This window comes from Colobus angolensis, unplaced genomic scaffold, assembly GCF_000951035.1.
Source record: "Colobus angolensis palliatus isolate OR3802 unplaced genomic scaffold, Cang.pa_1.0 Scaffold11, whole genome shotgun sequence".
Taxonomy (NCBI): domain Eukaryota; kingdom Metazoa; phylum Chordata; class Mammalia; order Primates; family Cercopithecidae; genus Colobus; species Colobus angolensis.
In genome coordinates this window covers 8,508,383-8,512,846 of record NW_012112030.1, presented here as the reverse complement: position 1 = coordinate 8,512,846, position 4,464 = coordinate 8,508,383, and the positions used below count along the sequence as shown (strand labels likewise).

Below are 4,464 nucleotides of genomic sequence, written 5' to 3'. Positions count from 1 at the left end.
TCTCTAATGAATGAAAAAGACGTCACCAAAACCTCAAAAATCATATTTTCTACCAAGCAGAAGAAACTAATCTAAGTTAGATGCTTGCCTGAAGCAACTCTTCTGCTTGTGATTCTTCCAGGCTCTTTTCTTAGAATGAAACCTAAAGTGAGGTTTGCGTTGTTTATTCTAACTAGGGCTCCTTAGATCTTCAGAAACATCGATCTTTGCTGGGTGCTTAATTTAAACTCAGTTACATTAAATTAATAACATTATGTCTCTTCGTTATGAACGTTTTCTTTTAAAAATGAGTAATGGTTGAATAAAATAAAGTGGCCAAAATTTTTGTTCAACAACTTGTACCACGTTGAAGCCAACTGAAGATGACTGACAAAGATACTAACAAGTTGTACATCTTGGGAGAAAAGTACATTCATCCTCGTTGCCAAGATTCCCACCTTCATGTCCACTGTAGTCTTCATTATTAGGAACTTCTTAGAAGTGGCAAATGAGCCATAGAAATAGAGCATTTCAAAACTGAGCTATCAGGGCAGAAATCATTCTCATCTGGAAGAATTGCCTGCATCGTACATCAGATTCTAGAAGCAGCTGATTCTTCACAGAGCCCAGTCTAGAATCCTGATCTCCTTACTCATAGGACTTAATTTTACTTCCATGCTTCCATAATCCAACCCACCAGGGGTAATTTTCCAGGTAAAAAGAGAAAATGAGAAAAAGTCATCCCAAATGTATGCCTCGGGGTTCCCCACTTACCATTCACTTCTGTCTGCCTCCAGGAAAGTAAAATCTGAGGCTGTTTCTGGATGAGTGTGCTTTATAGTCCCAGAGAACCAATGGCTGCCCTGGGAAAGCCTTGTCTCGTTCTGAGAATTTGCCGTTTCCTGTCCTGACCCCTGCTGCCTTCATCCAGAAGGACGTGACATGGTGGAAAATGACCTGCCAGCACAGCACATCCCGTATTTAGGAAACGAACATTGTGTGTTCGCTTTCCCCTGAACGCAGGAAGAGAACCACAGGCTCTTCCCTAACTTGAAACAAGTGTGTTGTCATTCTCCCAGGGGGATACCCTGCCTTTCCTGAGAATAGCTAATGACGCCATAGGGAAGGCCTTCAGACGCACCCCAGGCTGACCAATTATAGTGTTTCTTGAGGCCCCATTACAAAATCATATTTTAAAAGAAAAGGGAGGGGGTGGAAAACCCCCATGTCTGATATAGCCACTCATACTCCACTGCTGTATTTTTAAAAGCATTGTGAATCTGTGAGTGGCTGGAGCCTGTGATCCATTTGGCATGTGGCGGGTACCCTGCAGCCCTAAGAATGCAAGGCCACACCCGCAGGAAGTGCTGCATGCAGTTTTGGGCATCCCCAGCTGTGGAGAAGACATCGGAGGTCTCAGAAAGGGCACACTCTAGGCCACATGCATCAGAAAAATCAGTGGGGTCAGGTTGCACGAGGAGCTAATTATACGCTTTCAACCGCAGCAGGGAACTGGCTTCCCAGGTTTTCATTTGAAGTAGCAATTGTAGCCCATGTGACAGGGAAATGAGTGGATTCTGTCTACAGGGTAGCAAGGCATGGGCTGAAGGGCAATTTTTTTGACAATTCAGCAGGAAAAAGTGAGTGTAGCTTCCATGGACTTGCTGCAGACCAGATCAGATGGAACACAGATATCTCTGGGGCATTCAGAGGTCGTTGGAGCTTAGCCTAAGCCTAGGAGCTTAGCCTAGTCCTACTATATGGCCCCAAATCCATCCATCGTCCTTCTAACCCTCTCCTCCAGATAAGGAGGGCCAAATTCGTTTCTCACTTGAATAAGGATTATCTCAACTGTCTGGCTTACCTGGAAAGCCTTAACAGCCATATCATTCTGGAACATGATTCAATCCCCCACCTTTATGACTATACTTTGTATTTATCAACACAGTATAGCAACAGTAGCAGCAGTAACAACAGTACTATTTGCTACTACTCACAACCGTAGTCCTTTCACACTTGATTATTCTAGATTTGGTCTACTTCCAAATATTCTTCTTACAGCTCCTCAAAGGATAACTGTAACCTCAATCTAGATGCCTCCAGTGTGTCCTTTTGAGGTTAGAAGTGGAAGAATATCCTCCTCTGTCTCCATAGACATGGCCACTCCAAATGGGATGCGGGCCAGGGTGAACTGGGGAGGTAGACAGGAGGGAGCATACTCCTAATTCTTCAGCTGACATATGTTCCTCTAACTTCTTGGACATCATCTTGTGTGTTTTGGGTTTAGAAGAACACAATTAAATCTCTATTTTATAGATGAGGAATATTGCTGGGATAGAGGGTCTTCTTCAGAGCATCAACATCATAGTCCAGAGATAGGATGAAGAACCAGAAGGTAGAGGAGAATAGACAGCATGTACACTGACCTCAACCCATCTCTTGGAATTTGTTTTCCTCTGTGTTGAAAACCCATTTTCTTTGTATTTGCCTCTTTATGGAGGCAAAAAAAATTGAATTCATTGATAGTTTGGGCTAAAGTTTTACTGCCCATAAAAACCTGGTACTTTGGCCCCTCATGGTGGCCCATGCTTATAATCCCAGCACTTTGGCAGGCAGAGGAGGGAGGGTCGCTTGAAGTCAGGCATTCAAGACCAGCCTGGCCAACATAATGGGGCCCCATCTTTACAAGAAATTGAAAAATTGGCGGAACATAGTGACTCACACCTGTAGTCCTAGCTATTCAAGAGTCTGAGGCAGGAGGATCACTTGTGCCCCAGAGGTCAAGGCTACAGCGAGCTATAATGGTACCACTGCAATGCAGCCTTGGTGATAGAGTGAAACCTTGTCTCAAAAAAAAACAAAACAAAAACAAAAAACAACTGGGGCCGAGTGCGGTGGCTCACCACTGTAATCACAGCACTTTGGGAGGCTGAAGCTGGTGGATCACCTGAAGTCAGGAGTTTGAGACCAGCCTGACCAACATGGTGAAACCCCGTCCCTACTAAAAATACAAAAAAATTAGCTGTGTGTGGTGGCACGCACCTGTAGTATCAGCTACTCAGGAGGCTGAGGCAGGAAGATCACTTGAACCTGGGAGGCAGAGGTTGCAGTGAGCCAAGATCACACTACTGCACTCCAGCCTGGGTAACAGAGTAAGACTCTGTCTCTAAAAAAAAAAAAAAAAAAAACAAACCCAACTCATACTTCACCTTGTTTATAAGAACTAACACTTGAACTTAACAATTTCATTTCAGCATTTGTTTACATTTATTTATTTATTTATTTATTTTTGAGACGGAGTCCCAGTCTGTCACCCAGGCTAGAATGCAGTGGCATGATCTCAGCTCACTGCAATCTCCGCCTCCGGGGTTCAAGCGATTCTGTTGCCTCAGCCTCCCAAGAAACTGGGACTACAGGTGCGCACCACTACACCTGCCTAATTTTTGTATTTTTAGTAGAGACAGGGTTTTGCCATGTTGGACAGGCTGGTCTCGAACTCCTGACCTCAAGTAATCTGCCTGCCTTGCCCTCCTAAACTTCTGGTATTACAGGCATGAGCCACCATGCCCAGCCAGCATTAATTTCATATAGTAAAGACACAATAAGAAATTTTAGGAACAAATGAAGGCATTTTGATCAAAAGTTCTGTGTGGTCAGTTTCCCCAAAAAAGTGTGTGGACCACATCCTCAAACTTCTTTTTTAAATTGTTTTCTGGGCACTTCCAACACATCACTCTAGAGAGACTACATTGAAAACGGTAGTTGGCCCTCAAACTAGCCTTCAGATCTGTTCAACTCTTTTTTTTTTTTGAGGCAGGGTCTCGCTCTGTCACTCAGGTGGGAGTGCAATGGCACGATCACACCTCACTACAGCCTCCACCTCCTGAGCTCAAGCAATCCTCCGGCCTCATTTTTTGACTTTTTGTAGAGACAAGTTCTCACTGTGTTGAACTCTTGAAGCAGCTGAACTGTGGCATTAGCTATACTAGCTTGAATTCTGAGTCCTCTAACCATAAGGAAATTCAGTGTAGGAAGGAAAAGAGATAGAGAGCTTTTTAAGCATAGGAATCTTCAGGCCCCAGCCCTAGACAATCTAATTCAAGTGGTCTGAAGTGGGATCTGGGAAAATACAGGTGATTCCTACCTGCAGCCAGGTTTGTGAACCACTGCTCTAGGAACTGGTAGTTTTGTTTCATTTTGTTTTGTTTTGTTGAGACAGAGTCTCGCTCTGTTGCCCAGGCTGGAGTGCAGTGGTGCGATCTCAGCTCACTGCAGTCTCTGCCTCCCAGATTCAAACAATTCTCCTGCCTCAGCCTCCCAAGTAGCTGGGATTACAGGCACTCACCATCATGCCCAGCTAATTTTTGTATCTTTAGTATAGATGGGGTTTCACATTGTTGGCCAAGCAGGTCTCAAACTCCTGACCGCAGGTGATCTGCCCGCGTCGGCCTCCCAAAGTGCTAGGATTACAGGCATGAACCACCA

At 44.4% G+C, this 4,464-nt stretch overlaps 1 protein-coding gene across 1 annotated transcript in view; it reads right to left on the bottom strand.

Annotated features, from left to right (window-relative positions):
- DDX47 (DEAD (Asp-Glu-Ala-Asp) box polypeptide 47) overlaps positions 1–4,464 on the bottom strand; it is a 116,116-nt gene that overhangs the window by 45,026 nt on the left and 66,626 nt on the right. The window lies entirely within an intron of this gene.